The following is a 17,953-nucleotide window of genomic DNA, read 5'->3' on the forward strand; positions in this document are numbered from 1 at the left end:
ATTATGCTTAAACTAGCACATTCTTTTTGGTGATGCACATATCTAGAGGCAGTGGTGGCGCTAGGTGTCAGAAGCTATGATGTCAAAGCCAGAAATTTAGCTTATGTGTACACAAACTATATCTAAAAGTATTAAAACATAGACTGCAAACCTTAATTATGTGGTGTCGTTTGACATCATAGTCACCATGTAGCACCGCCACTGTCTAAAGGGAGTCTCCTCATTTCTCCTAGACAACCTTAAGCTTCAATTCAATATCTTGTGAACTAAATTTGTATTGTCAAAGAACACCAAAAGGAGGGAAATTGAAAGTGCAATTTTCTCCTTAAGTGGTTTTGGTTGCAAATTGCAATATACACTAAACTTGTCTGTCAAATTTAGAGCATCTATAGCCGGGCTCCTCAAATCCCCCTATACGTCCGGGCAAACGACTTAGTTAGTGACTGGTCACAAAATCGCAACCCAACTGGGCTCCTCAAACCGGCCCTATAAGTCTGGGTTGATCACCACCCCCCATACCCCAACAATATCTCAGGCGGATATGAGGAATCCTGGATGTTGGGGAACGATGCATGGAAAACAAAAAAATTCTATGCACACGCAATGATATATCCATGGAGATGCATAGCAACTAGGGGGAGGGTGTGTCTACGTACCCTCATAAATCGTAAGAGAAAGTGTTTCACAACGCGGTTGATGTAGTCGAACTTCTTCGCGCTTCAACCGATCAAGTACCGAACGAACGACACCTCCGCATTCTGCACACGTTCAACTTGGTGACGTCCCTCGCCTTCTTGATCCAGCAAGACGTAGAGGTAGTGGATGAGTTCCGTCAGCACGACGGCGTGGTGAGGATGATGGTGAAGTGATCTTCGCACGGCTTCGCCTAAGCACTAGAAAATATGACCGGGGTTGTAAACGGTGGAGGGGGGCGCCGCACACGACTATGCAATAGTCTGTTATGTGCTAGGCGCCCCCTCCCACATATATATAGGTGGGAGGGAGGGAGGAGCAGCCAAAGGGGGCGCCCAAGTAGGAGGAATCCTACTTGGGGTCCCTCCCAAGCCGCACACACTTTCCTTATTTGGAGTGCGGGGAAAGGCAGGGGAGGCTGGCGCCCTCCCTTTCCTTTCTCCCATGAGAGGGAAAGGCGGGAGGGGCTAGCCCTCCCCCTTTACCTTCCCTAGGGCTGGCCAAACAAGGGAGGAGGCGCATCAGCCCCCTTTGTGGGATGTTTTGTCCCCTCCTTTGGCGCATAAGGCCCATAACTTGCTGGGGGGGGGGGTGCCCGAAACCCCTTTCCGGTGATCCGATTCCTTCCCGGTAAGTCCCGAAACACTTCCGGTGTCCAAATACCATCGTCCTATATATCAATCTTTACCTCTAGACCATTTCAAGACTCCTCGTCATGTCCGTGATCTTATTCGGGACTCCGAACAACATTCGGTCACCGAAACATATAACTCATATAACACTATATCATCAAAGAACGTTAAGTCTGCGGACCATACGTGTTCGAGAACTATGTAGACATGACCGGGACACCTCTCCGATAAATAACCAATAGCAGAACCTGGATGCCCATATTGGCTCCTACATATTCTAAAAAGATCTTTATCGGTCGAACCGTTATGACAACATACATAATTCCCTTTGTCCATCAGTATGTTACTTGCCCGAGATTTGATCTCGATATCTTCATATCTAGTTCAATCTCATTACCGACAAGTCTCTTTACTCGTTCTGTAATAAATCACCTCGTGACTAACTCCTTAGTCGTTTGCTTGCAAGCATATGATGTGTATTACCGAGAGGGCCCATAGATACCTCTCTGATACTCGGAGTGACAAATCCTAATCTCGATATATGCCAACTCAATAAAACACCTTCAGAGATACATGTAGAGCATCTTTATGATCACCCAGTTATGTTGTGACGTTTGATAGCACACAAGGTATTCCTCCGGTATCCGGGAGTTGCATAATCTCATAGTCGGAGGAATATGTATTTGACATGAAGAACTAATAGCAATAAACTGAACGACCAATATGCTAAGCTAATGGATGGGTCTTATCCATCACATCATTCTCCTAATGATGTGATCCCGTTATCAAATGACATCACATGTCTATGGTTAGGAAACCTTAACCATCTTTGATCAATGAGCCAGTCTAGTATAGGCTTACTAGGGACACGGTATTTGTTTATGTATTCACACACGTATTTAAGTTTTCGATCAATATAATTCTAGCATGAATAATAAACCTTTATTATGATTAAGGAAATATAATAATAACCATTTTATTATTGCCTCTAGTGCATATTTCCATCAGTCTCCCACTTGCACTAGAGTCAATAATCTAGTTCACATCGCCATGTGATTAACACCCATAGTTCACATCGCCATGTTGAAAGATCGAGGATGTCGCCTAGAGGGGGGGGGGGTGAATAGGTGCTTTAAAATAAGTACGGTCCAGGCTTGAACAAATGCGGAATAAACCTAGCGGTTAATTTTTCAAGCATAAAACCTACAACAACTAGGCTCACCTATGTGCACCAACAACTTATGCTAAGCAAGATAAACAACTAAGTGATAGCAAGATATATGACAAGGAACATTATGGCTATCACAAAGTAAAGTGCATAAGTAAAGGGCTCGGGTAAGAGATAACCAAGGCACATGGAGACAATGATGTATCTTGAAGTTCACACCCTTGCGGATGCTAATCTCCTTTGGAGCGGTGTGGAGGCACAATGCTCCCCAAGAAGTCACTAGGGCCACTGTAATCTCCTCACGCCCTCGCACAATGCAAGATGCCATGATTTCACTAAGGGACCCTTGAGGGCGGTCACCGAACCCATACAAATGGCAACCCTTAGGGGCGGTCACCGAACCCGTACACTTTGGCAACCCTTGGGGGCGGTCATCGGAACCTGTCAAATTGCTCAGGGTGATCTCCACAACCTAATTGGAGACCCCGACGCTTGCCCGGAGCTTTACACAACAATGATTGAGCTCCGAACACCACCAACCATCTAGGGCGCCCAAGCACCCAAGAGGAACAAGCTCAAGGGTACCAAGCACCCAAGAGTAATAAGCTTCTCAACTTGTAACTTGCACGTATCACCGTGGAGAACTCAAACCGATGCACCAAATGCAATGGCAAGGGCACACAGAGTGCCCAAGTCATTCTCTCCCAAATCCCACCAAAGCAACTAATGCTAGGAGGAAAGTGATAGGAAGAACAAGAAGGAGAACACCAAGAACTCCAAGATCTAGATCCAAGCGATTCCCCTCATATAGAGGAGAAAGTGATTGGTGGAAATGTGGATCTAGATCTCCTCTCCCCCCCAAAACTAGCAAGAATCCATGGAGGGATTGGGAGATAGCAAGCTCGAAGAAGGTCAACAATGGGGGAAGAACACGATCTCAAAGGATAAGGATTGGGATAAGATTCCCTTTTATAGGTGGCAAAAAAATCCAACTGTTATGCTCACAGCCCGCACAGAGCGGTACTACCGCTCATTGGAGCGGTACTACCGCTAGGGCGGTGGAAGCCCTTTGAAAAACAACAACGAGGAGGCAAAAGGCCGGTAGAACCGCCGGAGGGGGTACTACCGCTCGTCCTCACGGTACTACCGCTAGGGGTAGTGGTACTACCGCTAATGGTAGCAGCACTCCTGCTTGCGAGCGATACTAAAAAAAGACATTCGTGCCTACCACCCCTGGACTTAAAACGAGTTTTTGGTCCGGAGCGGTAGTAGCCACGGAAGTAGCCACGGTAGTACTGCTCTAGAGAGGTAGTAAAAAATTACATCCGCTCCAAGCGGTAGTAAAAAATTACATCCCCTCCAAGCGGTAGTACCGCTCCCATGAGCGATAGTACCGCTGCAGCCTTTTAAGGACATCAAAACTGACACAACTTCTGCAAACGGACTCCGAATTCAACGAAACCAAGTTTGTTGGAAAGCTAGCAAAAAGGCTAACACAATCTTGACAGAAATAACAATAAGAAGGAAACCAAAAAAGGCCCATAAGAAAATGGTGAGAACCCCTCCTCGAATAAGACCGGTAAAACCCCCAACACCGAAAATGCAATAGAAGAAGCATGTGAACTCCGTTTTTGATGAACTCGAGCTTGTCAAGAAGATGACCATAAGATCCAAATCTCACAAGGAGAAAACCAAACAAGAACCAAGAAAGATGATGCAAGCATGCAACGGGTTGAGCTCTCTACAAACGATAAGATCAAGCTGCTCACTTGAGAGCCCCCCTTGATAGTACGGCAATCGATCCTACAACCCGGTCTCCAAACTATCACCATGAGACCGGTAAAATAGAAAACCTATCAAGGGAAAGCCTTTGCCTTGCACGAAGTCCACTTGAGCTAGATGATGACGATCTTGACTCCCTCAAGTTGGACCACCTTTCGTGACTGCGTTGGCTCGATGAAGTCTAGTTGATTGCTCCCCCATACTCCACTATGAGTGAGTCACTGTCGGTATCAAAACCGAAAGATCTCGGGTAGGGGGTCCCGAACTGTGCATCTAAGGATCAAAGGTAACAAGAGGCAGGGGACATGATGTCTACCCAGGTTCGGGCCCTCTTAATGGAGGTAATACCTTAATTGCTGCTTGATTGACTTTTATGAGTATAGGGGTTACAAGAGTTGATCTACCTCGAGATCGTAATGGCTAAACCCTAGATGTCTGGCCTATATGATTATGATTGCCTCCATGGACTAAACCCTCTGGTTTATATAGGCACCGGAGGGGACTAGGGTTGTACAAAATCGGTTTACAAAGGAAGGAAACTACACATCCGGATGCCAAGCTTGCCATCCACGCAAAGGAGAGTCTCATCCGGACACAGGAGAAGGCCTTCTGTCTTGTCTCTTCACGGCCCATCAGTCCGGCCCATGTCACGTAGGCCGGCTTCCCCAGGACCCCCTATTCCTGGACTCCCTCAGTAGCCCCTGAACTTGCCTTCAATGACGATGTTGTATCTGGCTTCGTATCTTCGGCTTTGCAAGGCAGGTTCTCCATTGTACTTCGTATAGTTCGGCTTTTACATTTAAATACCATATCCTTCAGCTTCTGTGTTGCCGTCGCCTCGGCTTCCATGTGTCAAACGAATACAAAGGGTCTAAGTATTTTTACAAGTAACCCCTTGACCACGTAGGGAAGGCGAAGGCGTCCATTTAAAGAGATTGAATCTCAGATGCCATTCCTCACCAGGCGAAAATCTTTAGAGCTTGCCATAGGAAACCATCCAAACATGGTTGGCGCTCCTAGTTCTTCCTCGTGCCCCCACGGCCCTCAAAAAGGTGATTGGGAGAGTTACTCGGTATCCCACACCCAGTTAACCAAGCTTCAGATGTAGGGATATCTCCCTCCCTCATATCTAGTCCCCGTTCGGGCGGGATTAACTTCCGTCAATGGCGAAGCCATGGCAGAGAACTTCCCCAATCCTACTAAAGGGGAGCGGGTGTGCTTTGGTTCCTTCCTGCTGAGAGGTGTGGGATCTCTGATTCACCCTTTCTTCAGAGGCCTCCTAGAATATTACGACCTCCAACTGAACAATCTCACACCAGGCTCCATCCTGCACATCGCAGGCTTCGTTGCTCTTTGCGAGCTGTTCCTAGGCTACAAGGACCATTTCGATTTATGGAGGAAATATTTTTGCCTCGTATCCTGCTCCCAAAAGGGATCCATATTCGAGGTGGGCGGCACCGAAGTATGGCGCATAGCCAGAACAGGATACCTGTCCGGCACTCTGAAGAAGGCATCCGAAGAGTGGCCCTCGGAATGGTTCTATATTGAAGACGTTGTCCTCCCAGACCCAATTCGGCGTGGTCTTCCTGAATTTTCCACTGCTCCTTTAAAGAAGCATGCCAGTTGGAGTCCCCGAAGCTTTTAGGAAAAAGACAGTGTGGAGATTGAGAGGCTAGTGAGCAAGATCAGAATACTTGCCCACTCCGGACTGTCTATAGTCGAGGTAATGGCGATTTCAATAACGTGATGCGTTCAACCACTCCAATCCAGAAGGCTTCCCATGTGGCATTACAACGGGGAGGATGATGCATCACGCTGTGGGCGCAAGGGCCCGACCAACTTTGCCACTTTGGCCGCCATGTTGGCTGATCTTTACAAAGGGGGGAAGGAAGACTTCGCTCGCCTTAAATGCCGAGAAGGCTTCTCCATGTATAACCCCATTGACTAGGTGAGTTTTTGACTATAGGCCTTACTCAATTGTTTTCCTTAATTACGCTTAGTCGAACTTAATCCAGCTACCTTTAACAGGAATGGAGAAAGGTCGTCGCGGGGATCCACAGCCCCGCTCCACAGCCGGAGAACCATATTCGAGACCTAGATCCTGGATTTGAAGAGGATCCAGATATATTTATAGAATTTAAGATGGGAGTCTTCTATCAGGCGATCTACGACGGCACAGAAGCGGCCATTATAGCCGATTACCCCGGCCTTCTCCCCTCCTCCCATGTAAGTACCAAGGAGACATCCCCTCAAAAAGAGTTTTCCCCTTGCGACTCACCCACCGCACTGTATCGTGCTACCAAGGGGCGACGCCCATTCCATCGAACTGCGACAAAGGCGTCCTCTAAGAAGATGACGCTTGCACAGGGTGAGTCTTTGAAAAGGAAGGCAAACGATGATACTGTCGAGCCCTCTCCTTCATCAAAGAGGTATAATTTTTTAACATGCACTCAATGGATAGATCGAACAGTGACGTTTCCTGTTGTGCCATATCATAGGAGGAGCGTACGCCGGACTGTATTCGGAGACCCTGTCGGCCATGCGCAGGCTAATCCGGCCCCGGACCCTACTACAAGGACTAGGGTTAATGCGGAGGCAATGCTGGATTGTCATCTCCCAGAGGATTCGGATAATGCATCCGTCAGCAACTCCAAAGTGGAGAGTGTGATGAATCATCGGCGGCGGAGAGAGGCTATGCGCGACCCAAATTTCATCGAAGAGGCTGTCAACGCTTTTAGCTCAGCGGATGCATACATCCGAGCTGCTCGGGATGGACTTGCTGGAGCCACTCACCAGCTTTCAAAGGATATGTGGGTAAGAACTTTTGTGCAGATTTAATAATCATATGCCAGTAGCCCCCGAGTCTTGAAGCAGTTGGCCCGACTGGTTTAAGAGTCGTTACGTCATCAGGTACTCACGGAGAAAAATAATACATTATCCAAGGAGATAGAAGAATGCCGAGCTAAGCTAACTGTTGCTACCACCGAACTGGAAAATTTAAAGAAAGCCAAGAAGGCACCTGATGGTAAGCACAAGAGTAGCCCGGAAATAAGATTCCGTGCCTACAATGATTTTGCTTAAGTATGCATCATTTTGTCAGATCATCTGGAGGAGAGGCTAAGGGCTGCTCAACCGGACAAACAACATGCTGAAGGGCAAGAAGCCATTGGTCAACGTGTATTAACACGGACCATTAGTGAGAAGAACAAACTACATGATGCAAACATCAAACAAGCTAAAGAACTGAAGGACATAAGAGCCCAACCATCGGATGCCTTGAAGGAGAACATAAAGCTGAAAGGCGGCATATTCACTATGCTCTTTAAAACTGACTTTCGCATGGTCCCTTGATGGAAAGTTTTATGAGTTTGTTTCTGTAGGTGTGCTGACTGGACGTCCCGAGGGAGAAGTGTCTGAATTTCAAGGCGACCTGCTACAAGAGTTGTCCAAAAGTGCACGAGTGAGCTCAGAAAGCAATGAGGAACATGGATAAGGCTTTATGGCCATCCACTTTTCCTTCAGAAAGTATGGAGGAGCTCGTGAATTTATTCAAGGGAGCTCGTCGCCGTTTTGGGCTATGGAAGACATCAACATGTCGAGAACGCGCATGAGAGGCCTGGGCCATGGTGAAAACGCGGTACACCAGACTTGATCCGAATCATATGGCCCGGGTGAGACCTAGGGGACAAGATGGACAAGAAATTCCTGTTAGCTTAGTGTACGACCAAGTAAAGATAACCGCTAAGTTTTCTCAACATGATTGTAAACTAGACAACCTGTTAGATGGTCTAGAGGAGGAAGAAGTTTTTGAGTCCAAGTAGGAATGTACTTTTATCGGCAAACTCATCTCTAGCCGAATTGTACAACGATTATCATGGCAGACTTTCTGCTTCGACCTCCGAAACCCAAGGTTTGGAGTGTTTCCGAATACTATACCGTCGGTAAACACCAAAGTATGTTCGGAAACCAGGCAGTCCGGTTATAGTTGCTTGAACAGACAAGTTGTATTCGGGGAGTTATGTTATATTACATTTGATTGTAAGAAACATATTCCAGAGAGAATAGTTCCGTTAAGGGTTCCTCTCCCTGGGCCAGCATGCGTTTTTGTGCATGCTGAAGTTGTGATGCGAAAAATCACAGTACACTTTTATAATTTGGGGGCTTATATTGCAGCGAGGGCAGTTCATATTTTTTCCGCCGACCAATTATTCCCTTAAGAACGCTAGCTTTTGGCTTCACCCGTTTGAGGTACATGTCCGGATAACCCGGCTGTAACAATCGCAGAGGTGCTCCCTTTATGCCCTAGCCAAACAAGCGGGAACGTAGGGCATAAGCACAGGAGCCAGGCAACCCAGCTTGGCAAAAACATAAGTCATAAAGGTGCATATAATGGCGAAGAAAAGACATATATGAGTTGACAACACATATATACGGTGAGCTTGATGCTCGAAAAATAATAATGATAATAAGCTTCTGTGAAAAGAAGCCCCCAGGTATTGTGGGGTATGTACATTTAAGGATGTATGCCCCTCAAGTGTGCGGTTTATCTGAACACGAGATAGAAGTCGTGTAAAAACGAGAAAAAAGTGAAAGGGAGAAAAGAAGGAACAAGCTAAAAGGTATAAGCGCGTACTTAGGCGTAGAATCTTTGGAGCCGGGCATCGTTCCATGGGTTTAGTTCCAAGCGATTATCCGAAGCATTGCAAAGGCGATAGGCTCCTCTAGTGAGAACTTCATCTATAATGAAGGGACCCTCCCATTTGGGCTTGAGCTTGTCCTTTTTCTTATCTGGTAGGCGTAGAACGAGTTCACTGACATTATAAGTCTTTGCCCATACTTCCCTTCTTTGATATTGCCGAGCCTGTTGCTGGTAGAATGTGGAACGGGCCTTCACGACATCGCGCTCCTCCTCCAGTACGTCCAGATCACCCTGCCGATCGAGCTCGGCTTCTCTCTCTTCGTACATGCGCACTCGAGGTGAGTCATGAATAATGTCGCAAGGCAAGACTGCCTCCGCGCCGTACACCATGAAGAAAGGTGTATATCCGGTCGTGCGATTGGGCGTGGTCCGCAGCCCCCAGAGTACGGAATCGAGTTCCTCAACCTAGTGCTTGTCTGATTCTTGCAAAGATCGCACTAGTCTGGGTTTGATGCCTCTCATTAACAGGCCATTAGCTCGTTCGACCTGACCGTTTGTTTGAGGGTGATATACGGAGGCGTAATCATGCTTGATGCCCAAGTTAGTGCACCAAGTTTTCATCTCATCGGTCGTAAAGTTAGAGTCGTTGTCAGTAATAATACTGTGCGGGACACCATAACGGTGTACGACACCGGATATGATGTCTATAACCGGTCTGGCTTGGGCCATTTTGACTGGTTTGGCTTCTATCCACTTAGTGAACTTGTCGACCATAACCAGTAAATATTTATTCCTATGGCTTCCCCTTTTAAGGGGTCCGACCATGTCTAGCCCCCAGACCGCAAAAGTCCAAGTAATGGGGATTGTTCGTAGGGCAGTGAGCGGCATATGGCTTTGATTGGCGAAAAGCTGGCAGCCAACGCAGCGCTATATGAGGTCCTGTGCGTCTTCTCGGGCCATGGGCCAAAAGAAACCCGTACCGAAGGCCTTACTTACAAGGGCCCGAGATGCAACGTGATGGCCGCCAAGACCAACGTGTATTTCAGCCAAGAGTTGTCGTCCCTCTTCTACAGAGATGCATTTTTGAAGGACTCCGGTAGTACTTTTCTTGTATAGTTCTCCTTCATGAACTTTGTAGGCCTTCGAGCATCGAACAATACGACGGGCCTCAGCCTGATCGTTAGGGAGCTCATTCCTAGTAAGGTAGGCGAGGAAAGGTTCAGTCCACGGGGCAATTACAACCATGATTTCATGGGCTGATGGTGTTATTTCAGTGCCTGAACCCCCGTTGATATCGGAACTGTGTTCGGAATCTGGGGGAATGGTCGACTCCGGACCCGTGTTGCCACTTTCGTCCTGCCACACTACGGATGGCTTGAAGAGCCTCTCCACAAAGGTGTTAGGTGGGACGGGGTCGCGTTTACCACCTATGCGAGCAAGGATGTCCGCAGCTTGATTACTTTCTCGAGCCATGTGATGAAACTCAAGCCCGTCAAACCGAGCTGATATTTTGAGTGCAGCGTTGCGGTAAGCTGCCATCTTCGGATCTTTTGCGTCGAATTCTCCATTTATTTGGGATATTGCGAGGTTTGAATCCCCGCGCACTTCGAGGCATTGTATACCCATGGAGACGGCCATCCGGAGGCCGTGCAATAGGGCCTCGTATTCGGCTGCATTGTTGGAGTCTGTATATAGTATTTGGAGCACATAACAGACTGTGTAGCCTATGGGGGATGTCAAGATGACACCAGCCCCAAGTTTGGCTAGCATTTTAGAGCCATCGAAGTGCATCACTATAATGCCCAAGGATGCAATTTTCCATATTCGTAACTCCAACTCTTGCCTTTTCCGGAGATGCGATATGATATTTCCTTTGTGGTTGGGTTTTTGTCATCTTGTTTTGCTTTGTACCTTTATTTGTTGCATATGCCATGCTCATCATGTGCATTGTGAGATTCATCTTGTTATTTACTTGATCTATGTGTGTGTTGATATTCCACAACTTGTTTCCTCTCTCAACCTATCAATGCACCATCATCTCCTTCTTCCTTCTTCTTTCTTTCTTTTTTTTGCAAGTGATATTTTTCTTCGTCCATAAATGTCCAATATTTTCCTATAAATATTAGAACATTTCCTAAACCCCTCTGCCAAATTGCATCCTACTTGGAGTTGTTTTGGTTGGGTTCAAAAATGCATCAAGTTTGAACTAAATTCAAACTTGAGTTATTTTTCTACCTCTAAAAAGATCCCAAAACAATTTATTCAAGCACTTCATAATTCCTAGATTCCAGGGATATTTTTATATCTCTCATGCTCCTCTCCTAGCCCCCTGTATTTTTTTCTTTTATTGCAGCTGTTTATTCAAATAAACAGAAATCCAAAAGGACAGGAGAAGGCCCTGGGACTCTTGCCAGCCGGCCGCAATAGCCAGCTGGGCCTCACCTCCAGGCCGGCCCAGCTTCCCCGAGCGCGCAGCCTCCTTCGCTCGCCCTCCCGTGTGGTGATCCATGCTGGCAGCCACGCCGACCCCACCTGCAGCCTCCCAGTGTCCTGTTCCTCGTCCTCCTTGCTCTCTCTCTCCCTCACGGTAAAAGCCGAGGGCATGGCGCCCACATGGCCACGGTGGCCAAGCCAGCCGTGCCCGCACCCCCCTATAAGATCCCCCTCGGCGTCCGCACCTAAACCCTTAGGGATTCCCCGTCTCCGCCGCCACCCAACAGGGCCTCTTCCCTGCCCCGCTTCTCCTTCCCCGAGTGAGACCGACCGCTTCCGGGAGCGCGTCCGCGACGCCGGTGAACCTCCGATCGAGTCCAGCCACCTCCAGCGTGTTCATCTGCTTCCTCACCGTCCTCTACCACAACTTCTTCCACTCTGTCACCGAGGGACGCCAAGCCAGTGCCATCGTCACCGTCTTCTTCCCTGCTTCCTCTTCTTCACGGAGCCGAGCATCGCCTCGATCAGCGCAGCCCCACGCCGGCTCCTCTACTTCCCCGACGAGTCCGCCGACTCCAGCAGCACCCCCATGGTGAGCCGTTGCTCCTTCCCTTCTCCTTCCCCGTCATACTCCGTTGCCATCATTGCCGTTTTCCGCGCACACCCGCGGGACCTCAATGCCGGTGCGGTTCCCGTTCGTGTTTCGATGCATCCGTAGCACCTTTAGGATAGCCTTGTAGCGCAGCATCTTTTGGTGCCCTCCTCTGCGAGTTTTGGTCGCCGGAGTTCCTTCGACGAGCTCGCCCGCTGTTCTGCCGGCCCGCCTTGTTCTTCTCTGCTTCTTGCGTGCGCTCGCGACCGCTTGCTTCCATGTTCAGGCTGTTGCTCTGCTCGTTGTTCCATGCACACGCACACGCACACACCCAACACCCGAGCCCCTCACGCTCCACCGCACCGCGCTCACACTTGCCGCCGCACCCGGCAGCTTCGCCGATTTCCTCGCGTCGCCGTCGCCCGAGCCGAGCCATGCTCATGCTCGAGCAGGTTCCTGCTGCTGCTTGCCCTGCTTCTCCTTGCCACGCATCCTCTGCACACGCTACCCCTTTGCTGCACCTTCGTGGGCACACCTCCACGCACACGCATCTGCATACGCGCACAGCTGCGCTCGATCGCGAGCCCGTGGCCCTGCTTCGTCTTGCCGCAGCCATGGCCATGGCGACCTCGAGTCTTCCCGCGCTCCTGAGCCTTTTGCATGATATCACCTCACAGCGCACCCTGGCACGTTTCTGCACCCCCGCCGGTCCTCTGCAACCACAGCAGCGGTTACTGCTGGCTCCCGTCGCCGGCGAGTCCCCACGCGCACATTTCAGTTTTGGTCCTGGTCGCGATGGCTATATGTGTTATCTCCCGTCGATCTCCATTTGTATCATGGTCACATAGCTAGTCCAGTGGCTACCGCAGCCACTATCCATGCGAGGGGTCTGGGGTTCGAGTCCCAGCCGCCCCTATTTTTGCTCTATTTTCCTGATATTTTGCACACTCTCACTGTCACTTGGGCCAAATCCTCCTGTGCCGCTTCCACTGTTTCAGATTGGGCCCGATGTTATATTTTTTCCAGTCTGTGATTTTTGTCATATCCAGCGCCTGCATATTTTCAGAAATGCCATTTATTTGCTTTGCCCATATTTAAATAATCGTGCATCGGATTGAAAGATGTCGTATATGTAAAATGCTTAGAATTTCATCTAGCTTCACAATATCCAACTTTCATCCATGTTTAAAATGTTTAAATTGCTGTTTGCATTAATTTGCTTAAATGCCATGTTAAAATGCTTTATTTCATAACTTAATAACCATAGCTCCATTTTAAATAAACTTTATATGTAAATGGGGTGGAAAAATGCCTAGTTTAACATGGTCCACTTTATTTTCCTGTTTAACAACTTTAAAATATGTTTTAGGGAAGAACGGTAGCAAATTCATAAATTGCATATGGGGATCTTCCGGAATTGTTGTTTGTAATTTCCGGCCTCATTTAAACTTGCCTAGATAGGTAGTTTTCTCTTGCTTCACCTCTTGCCATGTTTAACAACATTTAACATTGTTGTGTACCTAAACGAGATTAAACTAAATATGTCAATGTGGTGTTTTGTCAATATGCAACTCATTGCATATTGAGCTCCACTTAACTTTTAGTATTATTTGTTCATTTTGCCATGCCATGCCTCATTAAACCGGACATGCATCATACTTGTTTGTGCATCATGCCATGTTTATGCTTGTGCATTTACCATGTTGTTTGTTTCTTTCCGGTGTTGCTTCTTAGTTCCGGTAATGTTTCGATTGTGAGGATTCGTTCGACTACTCCCGTTCGTCTTCTTCATGGACTCGTTCTTCTTCCTAGCGGGATTTCAGGCAAGATGACCGCTACCCTGGATCTCACTACTATCATTGCTATGCTAGTTGCTTCGTTCTATCGCTATGCTGCGTTACCTATCTTTTGCTCATCAAGCCTCCCACATTGCCATGAACCTCTAACCTTTGACACCCTTCCTAGCAAACCGTTGCTTGGTATGTTACCGCTTTGCTCAGCCCCTCTTATAGCGTTGCTAGTTGCAGGTGAAGTTGAAGATTACTCCATGGTGGACAGGATTATGTTGGGATATCACAATATCTCTTATATTATTAATGCATCTATATACTTGGTAAAGGGTGGAAGACTCGGCCTTATGCCTGGTGTTTTGTTCCACTCTTGCCGCCCTAGTTTCCGTCCTACCGGTGTTATGTTCCCGGATTTTGCGTTCCTTACACGGTCGGGTGATTTATGGGACCCCCTCGACAGTTCGCTTTGAATAAAACTCCTCCAGCAAGGCCCAAGCTTGGTTTTACCATTTGCCTCACCACCACCTACTTTTCCCTTGGGAGTCGCTCTCTCGAGGGTCATCTTTATTATAGCCCCCCCGGGCCAGTGCTTGTCTAAGTGTTGGTCCGAACCAAAGCCACTTGCAGCGCCACCTCGGGGAAACTCGAGGGTTGGTTTTAGTTGTACGTAGTGTTCATCCGGTGTTGCCCTGAGAACAAGATAAGTGCAGCTCCTATCGGGATTGTCGGCGCATCGGGCGGTCTTGCTGGTCTTGTTTTACCATTGTCGAAATGTCTTGTAAACCGGGATTCCGAGTCTGATCGGGTCTTCCTGGGAGAAGGTCTATTCCTTCATTGATCACGAGAGCTTTTTGTCATGGGCTAAGTTGGGACACCCCTGCAGGGTATAATCTTTCGAAAGCCGTGCCTACGGTTATAGGCAGATGGGAATTTGTTAATGTCCGGTTGTAGATAACTTGACACCAGATCCGAATTAAAATGCATCAACCGCGTGTGTAGCCGTGATGGTCTCTTTTTGGCGGAGTCCGGGAAGTGAACACGGTTTCTGGGTTATGTTTGACGTAAGCAGGAGTTCAGGATCACTTCTTGATCATTATTAGTTGACGACCGTTCTGCCTGCTCTCTTCTCGCTCTTATTTGCGTATGTTAGCCACCATATATGCTTAGTCGCTGCTGCAGCCTCACCACTTTACCCCTTCCTTTCCCTTTAAGCTTTGCTAGTCTTGATACCCATGGTAATGGGATTGCTGAGTCCTTGTGGCTCACAAATTACTACAACAACAGTTGCAGGTACAGGTTATGCGATGATCATGACGCGAGAGCGATGCTTGCTTGCGTTGAGTTCTTCTTCTACTTCTTCGATCAGGGGATAGGTTCCAGGTCGGCAGCCTGGGCTAGCAGGGTGGATGTCGTTTGAGTTTCTGTTTGTGATTCATCCGTAGTCAGATGTTGCTCTTATGTATTGTGATGTTGTATTCATGTGGCATTGTATGCCTTATGTATGTATCCCCATATATTATGTAATGTTGATGTAATGATATCCACCTTGCAAAAGCGTTTCAATATGCGGGTCTATCCTTGGTGGGACCTTCGAGTTCCTTTTGGATAGGGTCGCATATTGGGCGTGACAAGTTGGTATCAGAGCCTCGACTAACCATAGGAGCCCCCTTGTTTGTTGGCCGTTGTTGAGTCTAGAAGAAAACTATTTTGAGTCTTAGGATTATCTATATCGAAGAGTAGGATTCTTTTTACTCCTCAGCCCCCTTCGTCGCTCTGGTGAGGACTCCTGACGTAGATGTTTTGTCTTTCCTCTCCTCAAATTTCACTATTTTTTTAGGATCACGCGGGTATCTTGGAATCGTTCCGATGGTTTTGTGACGAGAACATTGTTCTTGGTGCCTCCTGACATTTAGGGGTTGTGGCAGTGTCCCGGGAGTTGAGCTCCGAGGTGTTATCGTCACAATTTTATCGTTGCAGTTCTGGAATACCTGAGTTTTGCCGACATCGAAAATCTCTTTTATGCAGTTGTTGGTGAGATAACCTCGATGCCACCCAGTACTGGGGAGTTCGGGAGTATTGCCATAGCTCGTATAACGGATGCTTTTCGAAGGTTGAGGTACACGATTTTCGGAGTTTTCTTGGTTATGTGTTGACGGATGGATACATCTGGATGTAGGGATTGTTAGTTTGGGTGAGATATATTGCTTCCCCTGTATCCCCAACACCAGATTGCATAACCAGAAAGTTTCGGGAGGTTATAGGTGGGAATTAAAGTAGCTCCTAGGATATCTTTCCGACAGATGCGTGATATGGGATTGGGTAAATCTCTATCATATGTTTGTTTCTGGCTTATTTTGCAAGCCAAATCCTTTGTTTTGTTTTATTTGTGGTATTCGAGTTGCTTCAATGTCAAGTGTTGATTCCATACCTTTTCAAGCGGTGTTCTCATATTTCTATGGGAGTACTAATCCTTCTTGATCACTACGGTTGTCATGTCAACTCTTTTCCAACCGGTGTGCTTCTCTTCAAGTGGATCCGATCATTTTCAACATTCGCAAGATCAATTCTAAGTTTTCTCAACGGTGTTTGTTCCATCTTCCCCAAGTTGCCTTTGTTTTCCCGCCCTCCCACCCTTTTTCTTTAAGGACTCGGATATCTTAATCATGTATCCTTTTATTTGTGGGAAGTCTCTTCATTCTTTTCTTTCAATTTTCTTAACCGGTGATTTCCCATGAAGATGCTCAACAGTTTCAAGTTCATCATCATTCGTTCTTTTTTCTTCTCCGGGGGATCCAATTCAAGCTCTCAGTGTTGATCATATTCTTTTCCTCATGTCAAATGCTTTCTCATACCGGTGCACCTCTTAATCTTTCACTTCTCGCTATTCATTTGTTTTGGAGTACTGAAGATATCTTGGAAGATTCATGTTTCCATTCCCAATCCGTTCAAGTTTTTTTGAAGTTGTTATCTCATTCAAGTCATTTAATTCAACCAGTGCAATCTCTATTTCAAGCAATCCTTCAATGATGTTTCTTTCGAGTGGGTCCTAACCCACAGGTCTTTTCCCAGGATCTTACCTGACTCTTCTAATTTTCCCGGAGCTATTCTCAAATTCATTTCCAAATTTGACGTAAGAATGAATTTCATCAGTCACATGCCTTTCCAAGATCGATTTCAAATCATTTTCATTGTTGGCTCAACTTCTTTGTTTTCCATTCTACTGGAGTATCTCAGTAATTTTGGTGGTTCTCGTCATCATTCTCACCATGTGAAGACCGAAGAAGTGTTTCTTCTAAAATCTTGGTCCATTCTCTTGAATATTCATGGTTCTAGCTTCATGCTATCCTCATAATTGTTTTGATTGTGACAATTCTTTTCTTACCATCCGGAGCATTTCATGAGTTGTTTCCATTTCTTTCCTCCGAAGGCCATCATGTCATAATTCTTCATTCTCAGCGTGTAGCTATCGTTCTCCAAATCTTACCGGTGAATCGTTCAAATACCCTCTAATCAGGTCATGATCTCTTTGTTCTCACGTATCTAAATCCCCTCAAGTATCTTCTTTTGTTTTCCAATTCTTCCCGGTGAATTGTGCTTTTGCTACTTTCATTTTCAATTCTTACAGTGGTTCATTCAAGATTTCACTTCCTTCATTACCATACCAATCCATTCATTCTTTTGTTGTTTCAATCCTACCGGTGTTTCCAGCAATACCTTCTCAAGTTGCGCTATATCTCTCTTAATCCTTTCTACGAGAATAAGTAGTATGTCAAATCCATTGCTTGTCATCAATTTAATTTGATGAAGGATAAGCATACAAGAAATCTTATTCTTATTTCCTCGAGGTGATTCAATTCTTTTCTTTCGGAGATTGTTCATGATGAAGTAATTCACGGTTCTAGTGTTTCATCTTTTCCTTTTTCGGAGTTCCAAGTTTTCTCGGTTACATCGTCGCGAAGCTCCATCTAAATCAGTGCAAGGCTTCACCTTGTGTTTTCAACTTCTTTTTCTTTTCATCATCCTTTTATTACCGGAGTTCTTCATGGAGGCTCTACATGATGGTTCGTCAAGGATTCTTTTCATTCTTCAATTGTTCTTCAAGATTTCTCTTGAAGTTATGATCCGCCAAGCTATACTCAAAATTAAACATGGTGCCCAACACATGTTTTTTCTGAGGAGTTCAAGCATTCTTCATCTTGCATTCCAAAGTGCAATTCTTTCTAC

The sequence above is a fragment of the Triticum dicoccoides genome, chromosome 4B (genome assembly GCF_002162155.2).
Source record: "Triticum dicoccoides isolate Atlit2015 ecotype Zavitan chromosome 4B, WEW_v2.0, whole genome shotgun sequence".
In the NCBI taxonomy this organism is placed as follows: domain Eukaryota; kingdom Viridiplantae; phylum Streptophyta; class Magnoliopsida; order Poales; family Poaceae; genus Triticum; species Triticum dicoccoides.